Source organism: Tenrec ecaudatus, chromosome X, assembly GCF_050624435.1.
Source record: "Tenrec ecaudatus isolate mTenEca1 chromosome X, mTenEca1.hap1, whole genome shotgun sequence".
NCBI classification, from domain to species: domain Eukaryota; kingdom Metazoa; phylum Chordata; class Mammalia; order Afrosoricida; family Tenrecidae; genus Tenrec; species Tenrec ecaudatus.
Window position 1 is genome coordinate 72622216 of NC_134548.1, and position 18157 is coordinate 72640372.

At 36.8% G+C, this 18157-nt stretch overlaps 1 protein-coding gene and 1 non-coding gene across 2 annotated transcripts in view; both read left to right on the top strand.

The window, feature by feature from the left end:
* Positions 1-18157, top strand: part of ZC3H12B (zinc finger CCCH-type containing 12B) — a 251708-nt gene that overhangs the window by 136510 nt on the left and 97041 nt on the right. The window lies entirely within an intron of this gene.
* LOC142435389 (U1 spliceosomal RNA) lies at positions 11694-11857 on the top strand. The gene has a single exon (XR_012781452.1). It is a non-coding gene; the product is annotated as a U1 spliceosomal RNA (small nuclear RNA).

Sequence of the window (18157 nt, forward strand, 5' to 3'; positions counted from 1 at the left end):
AGAAGAAGAGAAGTTTTCAGATTGTGTGGTTATGATATGTCCTTGGTTTCCTGAGGACGGGACAAATACTTATACAAACCCCAAGGGGAAAGTATGCCTGGCACTATTTTCCTAATAGGTACCCTTGAGCCAAGTTCCTGTACAGCCCCTGGGGTCGCAGAACAAGTGCCATAGAATACTAGGACATTGGACCCGGTTTTTGTCTAATTTTGGTACAATTGTACATAAGAAAACATCCTCCAATTCCACAACATCTACATGTATAATTCAGTGACACTGACTATATACTCTCATGTTGTACAATCATTACTGATAACTTTTCTCAAATTATTCCACCACAATTAGCATAAACTCAATGCCCCCTAAGCAAGAACTCCTTTACCCATGGTAAACATTGGTCAAGTTTGGTTTCTTCTTTCCGGTGTTTTTTTTTATGTAGTGTCCTTTGTGTAATATTCACATATCATACACTTCCATGGTTAAATCGCTTTTAAAAAGAGTCATGTACATAATTACAATCACTTCTAGTACTCTCTCCCCTCTTCCCTCATTCATTGTTTGCTCCCCGAATCCCTTCACCTTCCCCACCCCAGACCCCACATCCCTGATACATCACTGCATTAATTATTATCTCTATGCATTTACTCCTTCTGCGCTTCACAAACAGGAAAATCCAACAGAACAAACAAATCAAAAAAAAAAACCAACAAAATGGAGAGAACCTGTAGGAGGTCTGCTGGTCAAGGTGTTTATTGATGGGTGACTAATTAGTTTCCTGTGTCTCTGTTTACCTTGCAGCTAAAAGCATTGCATGATAACTCAGTTATTTATGACCCCTTTATGACTCTGTAACCCTGCATGTCATTGTGCTTATCCTAGAATATAGTGCTATTATTAGTCAAGTGTTTAGACAGTATGTCTAGTTACGTGATGTTTACATAGCTAAAAGGTTCAAAATATTTTTTAAATTTGCAGGACTTCCCTTTCAGAGTACTCTATTGGCTTTGCATGATTTTCAGTTGTTTGTGTTTCTTTTTCCTGATTTTCTGGGGATATACTGCAGCTCACTGCTGTATCACAGCACTGTGGTGCAGTTATTAGTGATATGTAGGTTGCTGGATTGTGTCATGGTAGTTCGCTCAGTCTAGTTAAGATGTTGCCCTAAACTTCCCACATGGTCAGTCATCTTTCTGGGGTCCACAGAGGCCACAGAGTTAAGAAATTTGGCTGCGTAAGTTGGCTCTGAGGCTTCTGTAGGGAAGGAATATGGCACATAAGTAGCTCACGTTACTGGTCAATGGTATAGAGGAGTCCATCAGCAGGTATTGCTGGACTCAAACTTCAAGAAACTTTGGCGTACTTCGCTAGTAAATTGTTCTTCTGATTTCTAAGGAGCACATGTTTCCCCTCATAATAGAATATTTTTAGTAGTTGTTGAGATCTTCCCTTCTCTATAATCTGATGGGAAGACCTCCTCATCTCCACCAGGTTTTGTTTCCTTTTACTCTTGTCTTTAATCTGCAAATGTCTTAATTTTGCTATTGCATTTGAGGGACCATTTTTCTGGCTATATAATCCTTGGTTGGCAATTTTTCCCTCAGTGTTTTGTATATGTCATCCTATTTCCAGGTAGTGTGCATGATTTCTGCACAGAAATAAGTTTAGTGTTATTGGTTCTCTTTTTAAGAAAACTTTATCTGTGTGGGTGTATACGTATATATACATACATGCATATGTGTGTGTAACATACATGCATATATGTGTATGTATGTACATGCACACACATTTTATTGTGGATTAGGCAGCATACAATGATGCCGAATGTAGAAGATCACAGGATCAAGTGGCACTAGAAACATCTCAGCACTAGCAGAGATCTCTGCATGGCTTCTTCAATACCCAGGGCTGCATCAGGGTGGGTCCATATGTCTTGTCAGCTGCTATGTCTCCCAGGGTGTGAACAGAGAGTCTCCCACCTCAAAGAAGGAAGTATTAAACTTCCCAGAATTCTCAGGAGAAGGTTATGCCCACACAGAGGCCTCATTGGCTATAATCTTATTGACAAGCTAGACCCCACCCCTACACTCTTAATTCTCAAACTGACAAATGATTATATATCTACCACAAGGAGACAATAGCCAACCAGAAGGCAGAGAGAACCCGAAATAAGTTAGACCCCAGAAGAAGAAAAAAATCAAGACATATAGTTGTCAAATTATCCGATTTCAAGGAAAAGGACAGACATGACAGCAGCTAGAGGGGGGAGGAGTCACCTACATACAAAGTTAGACATAACGTAATAAACTCGGACCTCTCAGCATAAAACATGCAGGAAAGAAGAAAGTGGAGCATCATAGATCAAATTCTGAAAGAAAACACACACACAAAAACACCTAACCAAGAATGCTAGATTGAGCAGAAGTGTCCCTCAAATACAAGAGAGAAATAACAGTATTTCCAGACAAGGAAAATACTAAAGGAATATGTATACCAACATTATAAAATGTATTAATAGGATCTCTATGGAGAATCTACAACAGCAGAGAAAACTGAGAACATCACACACGACAATACCACCCACAAACTAAGACAATGAAAGCAAAACTCAAAACAACACAGAATTAAGAGATGAATAAAGAAACCATTAAAACCACATACACGCAGAAACACACACACAAAACAAAGGAACAACAATAACAACAACAGCACAAACAGCAAAATGATAGCACCATCTTAGTATACATCAACAACACTGAATGTCAATGGATTAAATGCATCAAGCAAGAGACAGAGCATAACACACTGGATTAGAAAACAAGACCCATCTACAAGATGTGCCTACAAGATGCATGCGTTTATCTCAAAGACAAAAAATAGACTGAAAATTAAAAAATAAGAGTGACAATATTAATCTTTGATAAAATATACTTCAAGACAAATAACATAATGAGAGATAAGAATAGAGACTACTTTATGATTAAAAAGTAACAATAGAACAAGAAACCATAACATTAGTAAACATATATGCCTTAAATGAAAGACCTTCAAAATACATAAAGCAAGTGCTAACAGAATTGTTGGGATAAGTAGCTCAAAAATCCTAGTATGAAATTTCAACAAACAATTTTCAAGGAGAGACATATCATCAAGAAAGAAACTCAATAAAGAAACAGATGAGCTGAACACAATCAACCACCTCAATCTCCTAAATATATACAGAGCACTCCACCAGACTATAGTACAATGTACATACTTCTCCAGCACATGTAATACATACTCTAGAATATATTGTGCTAGGCCACAAAACAAGTCTTAACAAAGTAAATAAAAATTGAGCTTCTGCAACCTATTTTCTCAAATGATAACGCTAGAAAACTTGAAATCAATAATAGAAAACAAGAAGAAGATAAACACAAGATTGAATAATACATGACTTAAAAATGACTGGGTAACAGATCAAATAAGGGATGAAAATTTTAAATTCCGTGAAGCAAATGAGAATGATAACATATCATACAAACTTTTGGACACAGTAAAAGCACTACTCAGAGGGCAATTTATAACAATCAATGCCCACGTGAAAAAAGAGGAGGAATAAAAAATAAATAACACAACTTCAACAACTAGAACAAAGGCAACAACAATGAAAATTCTAAAAGTAGAAAAAATAGATTAGAACAGAAATAAATGAACATAAAAACAATTGGAAAAATCAAGAAGACAAGAAGTTGGTTCTTTGAAAATATTAGTAAAATTGACAAACCACTGGCAAATAAACAAAGGAAAATAAATACAAGATGCAAATATCTAGAATTGGAGATGAAAAAAGGTTACATCAGAACAGATCCAAATGAAATAAAGAGTAACAACACACTATTATGAAAGACAAGTTTGATAACCTAGAAATAACACACCATATACCCAAACAGACATAGAGGAATTTTAACAGATCCATAACAAAGGAAAAAATAACAAAGTTAGCAAGAAACTCTCAGTCAAGAAAATCACAAGATCAGATGACTTTATAGGAGAATTCTATCAAGTATTCAGTGAAGAGCTGTCACCAGTTCTACAGAGACTATTAAAAAATATAGAAAGGTAGAACAAACTCCTAAACTCATTCTATGAATCAAACATAAGCTCAATACCAATATCAGTGAAATGCCCAACAAAGACAGAAAACTGTAGACCAATATCCCTCAGGAACAGAGACACGAAAATGCTCAATAAAATTCTCGCCAATAGAATCCAACGACATATTAAAAATAATTCACCACGATTAAGTGGCATTCATACCAAAAATTAAACACTGTTTCAATATTAGAAAAGTAATCAATATAATCCACAACAGAAAAGAAACAAAAAAAGCAAGAACCACATTATTATATCAAAAGATGCAGAAAGAGCATTCGACTATATCCAACTCCTTTCTTACAAAATATTTTGACAATATCCAACTACTTTCAACAAAATAGGAATCGGTGGTAAATTCCTCAATACAGTATAGGCCATAGATTAAACATCATACTCAGTGGGGGAAACCTGAAAATATCCCCTCCCTGCCCCGAGTACAGGAAACAGATAAGTATGTCTTCTATCAACATTGTTATTCAACACTGTGCTGAACACCCTAGCCAGAACAATTAGACAAGTAAAAGAAATCAAGCGAACACAATTAAGCAAAGAAGTAAAGCTCTCACCATTTGAAGATGATAAGAGTTTATGTATAAAACTCAGACTCCCCAAAAAGAGATTGTAAAAAAAAAATTTACAGATTTAATAATGTGGTATGATACAGAAATTATGTAGACAGTAGCTGAATTTATAATTGCCTGGAGGCACAGAAGGGAAGTATATTGGGAGTCAACATCAATGGGCACAACAGGGAATAAAAGGTTTCAAAGTTGATTGTGACAATGATTACTCAAATTTGGTGATATGATTGAACTATTAAATCATATGATATGTTAATAAACAAAATTTAAAAGAAATTAAAGTAAGCAAAAATATGAACAAACAGTCCACCAAAATCAACACGCTAACAAACACATGAAAAAATATACACAATCACTAGCCATCAGCAAGATGGAAATGAAAACAATGGTGAAATATCACCTTACACCATCAACAATGACCTCATTAAAAAATTGAAGAGAAGGAAAAAAATACTAGATTAACTGGAACTCTTATACATTACTAATCAGGTTGTAAATATGTACAAATATAGTGAAAAGTAATGTGGCACTACCTAAAATACCTAGGAATCGACCTAGTAGAACGTTTCTTAGACATATAACCAAAAGAATTAGAGACACAACAGGAACAGACATGTGGTCACCCATGTTCATTGAAGCACAATTCACAGTAGCAAGAAACTGAAAACAGCCTAAATGCCCATGCATGAGGTAACTGTGTTAGACTAGAGAAACAAATTCGTAGACAATTTTATGTGTATAAGAAAGAGCTTTATATACAGGAGGGGTTGAATATTGAGCAAATATTCCAGCCCAGTCCAGATCAAATCCATAAGTCCGAAATCATTCCTTGTATCTGATATCAATCTATAAATTCCTCTTCACACTCATGAAACACATGTAATGATGCTAAATGCAAGAAGATCACAGGCCAGTGGGTGGAAAGTCTTGCAGATCCAGTGACAGTAGAAGTCTCTCAGCACTGGGATGGATCTCCATGTGGCTCCTCCAGCTCCAGGTTCTGGTTGCATAAGTGTAGCTCCATCAGGCTCATTGTCAGTAATGTCTCTCAAGGAGTGTGTGTCCCACCTGCAGTGAGCTATTTACTTCCTTAGCACCTCCAAATAAAGTCATCAAGCTGTGACCTGATGTTTAGCAACAGGCTAAACTCCACCCCTTCACTCTTAAGTCCCAAATTGACAACAGATTAGGTGACTACCACAAACCACCCTTTGTCAATTTGACACTTTCATGCAACTCTTTAGCCATATATAATTTTCAAACAATAATAAAATTGTATCTGTACTTAACAGGATAAAACTAAAATGCATACAATTCAGTATGTGCCACCCTCATTTAAAAAATATTGTACAAGTGAACAAAACAAAAATACTCTATGCCCAACTGCAGTTAAGTAACACCTTCATCTTAATCCTATAATACTATTAATATATTCCAGCACCTATGAAAATCTGCAAGCCATACACTTCATGCCTTTATCCTCCCAATTTTGGGTATCCAGTTTCTATGCTTCCCACTTACATCAACCCAGTGCTGTGAGGAGACTATCATATTCTTTGATGTGATGAATCTTCATTCCAGTTGGACTCTTGTGATGGCTGCATCCATAAGCAAATTCAAATCAGGACAGACCACCCATAAAGTCAGCTGCAACATGCACCAGTTCACAGGCTCAAATATCTACTCTTCATTTGGTCAGATTCTGGTCAACTCAATGTGGATTGCCTCAATTAGTCTCACCAGGGTGCTCATTGGCATCCTTGCCTTTAGGCCATGGGCCCCATCACAAATTTTCAAAAACCCTAACCCCCTTTGGCTAGGTCATGAGTTTCAGACAAGTCAACCTGCTCTTGTCTTCTCCTACAGAGCCTGTGAACCAGGTCCATGGGTGTCAGTGACCAGATTCAACCTGTCTCTTTATTCCTGCATTTCTTTCCCTTCCACTCAAGTCGATCCAGGTGGTCACTTAGCAAGCATTTCAGCATGCCCAAAGTCTCCCTTTGACTGTTCAGTCCTAGAGCAGAGAGTTTCTTCAGGGCTACTGATTTTTTTCCTGCTCTGACACAAACCACTCATTCAAGATTCCAAAAGTCAAAAATTCCTTCTTTTTTTATTTCTCAACAGCCCTTTAGGCAAGTCTCTTGGAATGCAAACGTCCTGAGTACTCCAAAGCACTGGGTAGAGCTAATTTTTTTCAAACCCTTCTTTAAAAGTGTAGGCTAAACCCATTTAAAGTTTCAAATTTTAATGGCTGAAGGCAACCTATCTATTTTTATACTTCCCCATAGTAATTTCTATCAAGCATTGTATCAATAATAAGCAGAAGAAATCTGTATAAACAAAGTAGAATCAGATATTAAACTCAATTCTTAAAAAGAGTCAATTGCACTTCTTATCTATCTTATTTTAATCCTTATCTAAACAATTCTATTGATACATAATATGCGATTAGACCTCTGACAGAATCAAGCCAGAGCCAGGTTTTCTGTCAGCCATTTTGACCTTCTGTCAGCCATTTTCGCTAAGTAACTCTGAGAAATTCAAGAGGTGATTTTGTCTCCTGAGTTAAAAATATGCATTAACAGCATTTATTTTTGTCATTCCACACAGGAATAACCAAAGACAGCAACCAAACAAAACAATCAAAACTTTTGCTTCCCATAGTCTTTCCAGAAAACCATCCAGTAAACTGTATGGACATATCTGACCTCTGACTAGCCTCAGAAAAAAAACTACCATGAGGCAGAGATCAAACAAACATCCACTGTGCATCTTTATGATTTGCTTCTCTAGTACCTCACTCCTGGTACCATAATGTGTCAGTCTAGGTAGACTAGAGAAATAAATTCATAGACACTCGTATGTGTACAAGAAAGAGCTTTACATACAAGAGCAATTGAATATTGAGAAAACATCCCAGCCCAGTCCAGATTAAGTTCATAAGTCTGATATTAGCTCATATGTCTGATACCAATCTATAAATTCTTCTTCAGATTCACAAAACACATGCAATGATGCCAAATGTAGGAAGTGGGTGAAAAGGACAGTGGGTGGAAAGTCTTGTGATTCAGTGGTAGTAGAAGTATCTCTGTGATGGTATGGTTCTCCATGTGGCTCCTTCAGCTCTGGGCTCTGGCTGCATCAATGTAGCTCCATCAGGCTCGTCATCAGTAATGTCTCACAGGGAGTGAGTGTGTGACCCACCTACAGCAAGCTATTTATATCCTTAGTGCCTCCAAATGATGTCATCAAGCTGTGACCTGATTGACAGGCTAAACCCCACCCCTTGACTCTTAAGTCTCAAATTGACAACAGATTATGTAACTACCATAGTAACTATGGTATATACACACAATGACATGCTCTGCATCTCACGAAACACTTCATGACATGGATGGACCTGAAAAACATTATGCTGAGCAAAATTAGTCAATCAAAAGAGGACAGATAGTGTATCAGTTCACTACTATAAGTTCACTACTACTATACCATGCCATAGGAAGGCACAGGATCTCAGGTCATGCAATATTGTAATCTGGTCTCCAAAGTAGCAAAGTGGTGTGACTGCATCTATCACCCCTTTATTTGTATATATTAGAAACCATTTGGGTATAGGAGGACTCACCTCAGTTTCTCATGTTGAGGGGAGAAGGAGAAAGCAACCAGTTATTACCATATAACATAGTTCTATGGTCACTGTCAATCAACAGACACTTCTACAAATGGGGACTTGTGTTAGTCTGGGTAGACTAGAGAAACAAATTCATAGACACTCATATGTGTGCAAGAGAGAACTTTATATTAAAAAACAATTGTACATTCAGAAAACATCCCAGCCCAGCACAGATCAAATACTTAAGTCCAATATTAGCCCATATGTCAATACGAGTCCATAAATTCCTTTTTGGACTCACACAGACATGCAATGATGCCAAATGCAGTAACACCACACGCCAGTGGGTGGAAAATTTTGTGGATCCAGTGGCAGTGAAAGCATATCAGCTTTGGCGTTGGTCTCCATATAACTCCAGGGCTCTGGCTCCATCAGCATAGCTCCATTTGGCTTGTCAGCAGGTAGATGAAGAAGAGAGAGTGTCTGGCCTATAGTGAGCTATTTATCTCCATTTGCCTCCAAATGAGGTCATTGAGCTGTGATCTGATTGACAGGCTAGACTTTACCCTTCACAAGTTGACAGGAGATTACTTAACTGCCACAGGCCTATTGTTTTTAAGTGTCATTGCTTCAGACCCAAAACAATGAAACACTTCCCAGTCCTCAGAGATTCTCAAGTTCCTAAGTTTGAATCCATTGTTGTAGCTACTGTGTCAATCCATCTCATTGAGGACCTTCCTCTTTTTGACTGCCCCATCATTTGATAAAGAATAAATCCTTCTCTAGGGACTGGTCTCTCCTCACAACATGGCAAAAATCCATGGGATGAAAACTAGTCATCATTTCCTCTAAGGAACATTCTGACTGTACTTCTTCCAAGACAGATTTGTTTGTTCTTTTGAAAGACCATCGAACTGTAAATATGAATTGTTAACCCTTCAATCAACTTTCACATGCATATGAGGCAATTTAAAATACAATGGCTTGATACACCATTAGTCCTAAAGCACACCATTAGTCTTCAAGTACACCATTTAGTCCTCAAGGTATTCTTGTTTACAAAACTTTAAAGAGGTCTTGTGCAGCAGATTTACCCAATACAATGCATTGTTTTGATCTATTGACTGCTGCTTTCATGTGCATTGATTGTGGATTCAATCAAGATTAAATCCTTAACAACTTCAATTTTTTTCTTTGTTTATCATGATGTTATCTATTGGTCCAGTTGTGAGGATTTTGGTCTCAGAGTATTACAGAATGGCAAGCCATACTGAAGGCTGTAATCCTTGATCTTCATCAGCAAATGCTTCAAGTCTTCCTCACTTACACAAAACAAGGTTGTGTCGTCTCAGACCACGGATTGTTAATAAGCCTTCCTCCAATCCTGATTCCACATTCTATGATAAAGTTTCTCTAATTATTTGCTTAGCATACAGATTAAATAAGTATGGAGATGACACAAAAATGACACATATTTCCTGATTGAAAACCCTGCAGTATTCCCTTGTTCTGTTTATACAACTGCCTCTTGATACATGTGCAAGTTCCACATGAGCACAATGAAGTGTTCTAGAATTCCCATTCTTCTCAAGGCTATCGATAGTTTGTTGTGATCCACAGTCAATAAAACACAGTAAAACATCTTTCTGGTATTCTCTGCTTTGACCCAAGATCCATCTGACATCAGCAATGATACCTCTTGTTCCATGTCTTCTTCTGAATTCTTTCTGAACTTCTGGCAGTTCTCTTTCAATATATTGCTGTAGCCTTTGTTGGATAATCTTAAGCAATTTTTCATTTGTGTGCAATATCAATGATATCATTCTGTACTTTGAACATCCTGTTGGCTCACCTTTCTTTGGAATGGGTAAAAATAAGGATTTCCAAGGGCAGGGGTGTGGGTCTTAGTGAACCTTAAAAGAAATTTAAGTCCAAAGGTGGGCAGGGGGCGGAGGGGTGGGGCATATCTGTTGCTGTTGGTGGCTAAACTAGGTGGGAACACCTGCTTTTGGAAAAAATAGCAAAAATTACTTATATAGACCCCTCAGGTGAGAACAAACCAGGTTTTATGACCCTAATTGGGCACTTTTGACCTATTTTCTATTCAGCCTTTGGTTATCCAGGCTGAGTGCTGTAGACAACCAGGAATTTATACTCTGTCCTTTTGAGGCCCACAGTATCCTTCATAAACCACAAGAAAAGCTTTCAATTTGTAAACTCCACTAAGAAAACTGGACTTCAAACAGGAAAAAAAAAAAGAAAATAAACTTTACCATAAATTCGCCGGTAGAAGAATTAAGGAAATTAAATACTCCCTTGGATTTAAGGCTGCAACATGCTAGTGTGAGAAAGAAGCAATGATGTTTATCTTAAAATTATGAGTTGGAGGTAATTGAACTTTGCTTTGGATCTCTTACTTTGAAGCTGTACAGTGAACAGTGTCTTGAAATTACCATGCATTTACTATTTTCATCCACTCCTTTCATTTTCTAGTCATGTCTTAATCTAGCAGGCATGATACTGTATTTGTGAATGAGTCTTACCCTATCTCGAACCATCAGTGTTTGAGTAAATAGTGTCCCATCACTTAAATTATAAATCTGTGCAATTTACTGATCCATTCATTTTAGTCTAAAAACCTGTCCTGTCCATATATATTTTCCTTTTCTAAACAATATTTGAAATTGTATTCCATTGGCTAAATTAAATGAATAATATTATCAATAGAATTCTCCTCTCCTGTCTGTCAGTTTGTGATACTTTTGTGGCATGTGTGTTGCTGTGCTTCAGGAAGTTATGTCACGAGTATTTCAAATGCCAGCAAGGACACTCTGAGTGAACAGGTTTGGTCAGAACTTCCAGAATAAGAACAGACTACAAAAAGTAATTTGTTGTCCACTTCTGAGAAATTAGCCACTGAAAACTTTATGGACAGAATGAAAACATTGTCAGACACTGAAAACCTTATGAAAAGAAGTAGAACACTGACTCTCAGGTCAGAAGACATTCAAAATAGGGTGAGGAAGAGCATTCTTCTTAAAGGAGATTGACCATAATAAGTGAAATGGAGTAAAGCCTGTGGGAGCAAAGCCTTCAGGATATACATTTTTCAATGGGTCTTGACTCAAAATAAGAAGAAACACCAATTAATAATTGGACTTAGAATGTACAAAGTAAAAATCTAGGAAAATTATAAGTTGTAAAAAAATTATATAGTTTATATAAAAATTGACATCCTAGATTTAGTGAACTGAGATGGTCTTTGGTCATTTTGAATAAAAAATTCATATAGTTTACTATGCTGGGAATGAAACAAAAAAGAGAGCTGCCATCATCAAAAAAGAACATTTAAGATTTATCGTGAAATAATTACCTGGCAGGGGAGATACCATGATCACGAAGGTGGTTTTCCCAGGGCGAGGCTCACCCATTGCACTCTGGGTGTGCTGACCCCTGCAATTTCCCCAAATGTGGGAAACTCGACTGCATAATCTGTGGTAGTCGGGGACTGCATTCATGCTATCCCCTTAAAAAAAAAAAGATCTATCGTGAAGTACAATGTTGTGTGTGATAGGATTATATTTATCCCCATTCAAGGAAATCCAATAAATACAAATATTATCCAAATTTATGCACCAAACACCAAAGCTACTGATGAAGAAGTTGAATAATTCTTCCAATATCTTTTATTTGAAATTGATCAAACATAACATCAAGATGCTTTGATAATTATTGGAAATTGGAATGCAAAAGTTGGAAACATAAAATTAAAAAAAAATAATTTAAAAAAAGGGGGGGAGGGGAGCACATAAAATTAAAAAAATAATAATTAAAAAAAAAAGTTGGAAACAAAGAGCAAGGATCGGTAGCTGCAAAAAATGACCTTGGTATTAGCAATGAAGCCAGACAAAGATCGCAGGATAGAATTTTTTACAAGGTCAATGACTTTTTCATTGCAGATATCATATTTCAACAAAACAAAAAGGTTATACACTATTCTCCTGATGGAATACACTGAATCCAGATTGGCTATACCTATGGAAGGAGATTATGGAAAAGCTCCATATTATCAGTGAAAACAAGGCCAAGGTATCATATATAAGTTCTGGTTAAAGCTGATGAAAATTAAAACAAGCTCATGATAGGCAAAATAGGACCTTGAGTCTATTCCATCTTAATTTCAAAAACATCTCAAGAATGAAATTGAAGCATGAAACACCAATGAAAGAAGACTTGATGGGGTGTGAAATGATATCAACAACATCATATATGATTAAAAGTCATTAAAAAGACTGGGGAAAGAAAGAAATGATCAAAGTGGATGTCAGAAAAGTCTGAACATTTTTTGTAATGGTAAATTAGCTAAGACACTTGGAAGATACGATGATGTCAAAGAGCTAAACAGAAAATTTCAAAGGCAGCTCAAGGAGAAAAATTGAAATATTTTGATGAAGTGTGCAAAGATCAAGAATTAGAAAAACAAAAGGGAAAAGCACAATCTGCATGTCTCATACTGAAGGGACTTAAGAAAAATTTCAAACCTTGAGTTGCAATATGGAAACACTTTGTGGAAAAAGTATTGAATGATACAGGAAACATAAAAAGAATATGGAAAGAATACACTCTAATAATCAAAAATATCTAGTTTACAGTCAACCATTTCAAGAGGTAGCATATGAACCAAAAAAATGGTTCTGAAGGAAGATATCCAAGCTACACAGAAAGCATTAACTACAAACAAGGCTCCAGGAATTGATGGAATACCAATAATAATGTTTTAATGAGATGATGAAGCATCAGAAGCACTCACTTGTCTGCCAGGAAATTTGTAAGACAGTACTTGGCCAACTGACTCTAAGAGATCCATATTTGTACTCATTCCAAAAAAGGTGACCCAACAGAATGCCCACATTATAAAACAATATCATTAATATGACATGCAAATAAAATTTTACTTAAGATCATCCAACAACATCCTTACAGGGAAGGCTGATGAAACTTCATTTCACATATTTTGTACATTTTGTCCCATTCATCACTAAGTAAGGTAGTACAGCAATGAAAAAGAGGATGACCTTGACAAGATATATGCACATAGTGAGTTCATCGATGGGATCAACATAAAAACAATTGTGAAGATGTTGCTGGACCAGGAAGTATTTTGTTCTGTTGTTTATAGGGTCATTATGAATGAGAACTGACTCAATGGCACCTAATAACAAAAACAACCCCTAAGCTCAATGGGGATGAATCATAATATTCCCCAATAAAATGATAATGATGGACCAGGAACTTCTGTAACCATAGGTACATAACTAGATTTTGAGTTTGCACTTTATATCCCACCGTAAAATGAGAAAAATTAGTTCTTATGACATGGCCTTACTTGATACTTGCCCTCATTAATATATCATGAAGACATGGGTGTTATAGCAAAGTGTGGTGGTCTTAAAGCCTTGTCTTAAAACAAGTAGCCAGTTAAGTGAGGTTACAGCCAAGTCCACACAGAAGAAACATATGAGCCTGTCTGAGCCAAAGACTGTAAATAATAAAATCCAAAATCAGAGGATAGAATGCTGTTGCAACAAAAATAGTGAGCACGAAGTTTTCCGAAGGCTATGGTTGACAGTGAAAACCCAAAATCCATTTGCGGTGTCCCCACATTGATTAAGTTTCCAGTGAATCCTCTCTGATCAGAGATATGAATAGCCCAGCTATCAGACTGGGTACATTGGAAAGGGGACTAATATAGATGGAGTTAGATTAAAATTTAACACCTTTTCATTTATTCTCCCTTTTGACCCACTTTTAATTTTTTCTAGTTTTTATTATTTTCTGCTATCTTTTCAACTAAGATTTTTAAGTATTTTTTGTTGTTAATGTTGTTGGAGTTTGGGGTTATTATTTGTTTATTTATTTATTTTCCTTTTTATTTTTTATGTTTATGTTTACAAAAAAAGACAGGTGATTTTATAGCGACCATAACTGAATTAATAGTTTCTTGGGATTTTGAGGCAGGGAAGTTAGTTGAAGAAGAATTTTTTCTAGAATTTATTGTGGTAATGTCTGGAGAGGAATTCATGGACAAATATCAAACTAATGGACTTGATCTGTACTGGGTTGGGATGTTCTATCGATGCATAATTGCTTCTTGATATAAAGCTCTCTCTTATACACATATGAGTCTACCTGGATTTGTTTCTCTGGTCAACCTGGACTAACACATTTTGGTACTAGAAAGACAAATTATGAAGGTGGAGAGTGGATGCTTGTTTGACCTCTGCCTCATGGTAGTTTTTCTTCTTTTGCTAGACAAAGGTCAGAAATGGTCAGGCAGTTATCGTGTTGTTTTCTGGAAAGAATATGGGAAGTTAAAGTTTTAATTATTTTGTTTGGTTGTTTTCTTTGGTTATTCCTGTTTTAAATGATGTAAATGAATGTGATTAATGTATATTTTGAGCTCAAGGGGTGAAATCACCCCTTGAATTTCTCAGAGATGATGCTGCTTAGTGACAATGTCTGACAGAAGGTCAAAATGTCTGACAGAAACTCCTGGCCCTGCATTGATACAGTCAGAGGTCTAAGGCCATATTTGTATCAGTGGAATGGTTTAGAAAGGGTTAAGATAAGATAGATAAGAATTGAACTTGACTGTTTTAAAAATTAAGTTTAAGATCTGATTCTACTTTGTTTATACTAATTTCTTCTGCTTATTAATGTTGATATAGTGGTTGATAAAAATGATTACTGGGAAGGATTAAAATAGAGAACTTGTAACCCCACTTACCTTCAGCCATTAAAAATGGATCTTTAAATGGGTTTAGGACAGACCTGCAAAGGTTCTGAAAAGATAAGCTCCATCCAATGTCTTGAGTGCTCAGGACATTTGAAGGTGAAGAGTCTTGCCTAGGGGGCTACTGACAGATTGAAGGGGGAAATAGGGAACCCTTTGATTTTTTAAATTTTGAACTAGTGGTTTGCGTCAGACGCTGGAAATAATTTGGAGCCATGGAAGGAACTCTTTGCTCTAGGACTGAACTGTTAAAGGGAGCCTATGAAGAGGCTAAAATGCTTGCTAGATGCCTACCTAGATACACTGGCTGAGTGGAAGTGATAGAAACACAGCAATACAGATAGAGTTGTCTGGCCACTGACACCTGTGTACCTGGTTCACATGGCCTGGAGAAGACAAGAGTGGGCTGACTTGTCTGAAAATCATGACCTAGCACAAAGGGGCTAGGGTTGTTGAGAAATTGTGATAAGTCCCACGGTCAAAAGGCAAGGCAGCCAATGGGAACCCTGGTGAGGCTAAGTGAAGCAGCCCACGTTGAGTTGTCCAGTAGACAGCCAGATAAAGAAAAGATTTTTGAGCATGTGAACTGGTCCATATTCCTGCTGACTTTATGAACGGCCTCTCCTGATTTGACTTTGCTTATGGATGCAAACTCACAAGGTTCCAACTGAAATTCTTCACATCAAAGAATATGATTGTCTCCTCAGAGCACTGAGTTGATATAAGTGGGTAACAGAATTTGGATACTCAAAATGGGGAGGATAAAGGCATGAAATGCCTGGCTTACAAATGTTCATAGGTGGGGGAATATGCTAATGGAGTTAGGGTGCAGGTGTTCACCTAACTGCAATTGTTAGGCATAGAATATTCTGTTCATTTGTAGAATGTTTTGTTTAAGTGAGGGTGGCACATATTGAACTGTATGCATTTTAGTTTTATCCTGTTAGATACAGATATTTTATTATTATTTTGTTAAAACTTATGTATGGCTAAAGAGTTGTGTAAAAGTATCAAGTTGATAAGGGGTAGTCTGTAGCAGTAACAAAATGTTCTGTCAACTTGTGAAGGGGTGGAGTCTACCCTGTCAGTCAACAATGCCTCTGTGTGGGCATGGTCTTCTCCTGAGGATACTGTGAAATCCTGTCTTCCTCCCTGGAGGTTGGACATACACTCTCTGCTTCACATTTATGTTGACATGTCACATGGAGCTACGCTGATAAAGCCAGAGCCTGGGAGCTGCAGGAGCCACCTGGAGACCCACACCAGCATTGAGATGCTTCCACAAGACCTTCTACTGCCTAGCCTGTGATCTTCCTACATTCAACATCATTGCATGTGCTGCATGAGTCTAAGAAAGAATTCATATCAAACATATGGGTTAATATCATACTTATGGATTTTATCTGGACTGGACTGTGATGTTTTCTTAATATACAATTACTCTTTTATATAAATCTCTTATACACATATGAATGTCTATGAATTTGTTTCTGGAGTCAACCTAGACTAACACAAAGAGGATGGAAACAACTTAAATGTCTACTGGTGGAAGAAAGGATAAAAAATGTTTGGTAAATGGATACTATGCAGCATTAAAGAATAATGAAGAATCTGTGAAACACCTCACAACATGAATGGATTTGGAGGACGTTATGCTTATGAAAGTTAGTGAATCACAAAGTGACAAATATTGTAAAAGATGACTGTTATTAAAAATACAAGAAAATGTTTTCATACCAAATGAAACAAATTTTGATGGTTACAGATGGGGAAAAATAACAGACTAGAGGGCAGGCAGGTGTTAATGTGGGTAAAGGGGAAGATAGCATTCTACAAGATAGCAGACTATAATAAATATCTATGTATCAATGAAAGACATGAAAATTTAATAATAATAGTAAGAGACTTTGATAAAGGACAGAAGTAGAAAAAAATGAGAAAAGTATATGGGGGCTTCATCTTACATCCTTTATATCTTACATCTTCCAACACCAAGACTGATTGCCACAAGGCAGGAGGTCAAGTCAGACATACCTCCACCCTCTTGATTCTTCTTAACCCTACTCTGACAACAACCATTCTTCCTTCAAAATTTCTACTTCTGTTACTGGGTTTAATATTCATTGAAAAGGCCCCACAGAACTCTCAAACAGTAATTGTGATTATGGGATTTATTAAGGACATGTATAGATTAAAATTCAGGTGAGGAATGATCAGGATATGGTTGTTCAATCAGGACAATTTCTACTCTAATGTACCAGAAGGCAAGGCCTTCTTTGTCTATCAGCCACTAGGCCTGCTTGGACAATGTTACAGCTCTGTAGCATTTATTAAAATGTAAAACAACATTATCTGTAAATAAATATTCAAAGGGTATGTCACTCCACCATAGGTCTTGACCAGAAGGCACTCAACTCTAGCTCTATGGGTCAGCAAATTTAGCTCCCCAAATTAAGTGCCCAAGCGTATCCCAATCCATAGCCAACTTCCTGTACAAAAGCACGTAGCTTTACTTGCCCTGTGGATTGGGTTGTACACTCATTTATCTATCTCGTACTCTGGATTCTAGTTCTGCTGTTGCTGCTTTTCTAATGTCAACGCGATTTACTGGATCAAGGAAGTTCAATGTGCCAGGAACACAGGGTCCAGAGAATACACTACACTCCTGGCTCTTCTCTCTTGCTGGCAATGAAATTTCCTCTTCATTTAATGTCCAGCAGGATGGTGATCACAATGAACTGTTAACCATCACTCACATTTGATTCGCATAATGAAATCAGTTTATTCCTCCTCCTTGTTACACAGACCCATCAAAAAAAATGAAGGCAGTTAGGTGAGTGTAACAAAAGTTATAGCTAAAATAGCAATATTAAATAATTCTCTGCATTGTAAAATGCAACAAAGATATAGATCTAAATAACACAATCAACCAACTAGACCTCACAGGTTTTATATACAAACACTCCACACAACAACAGTATAATATACATTCTTCTCTATGCATCAGAATGCCCTATACATTAGGTCATAAAGCAA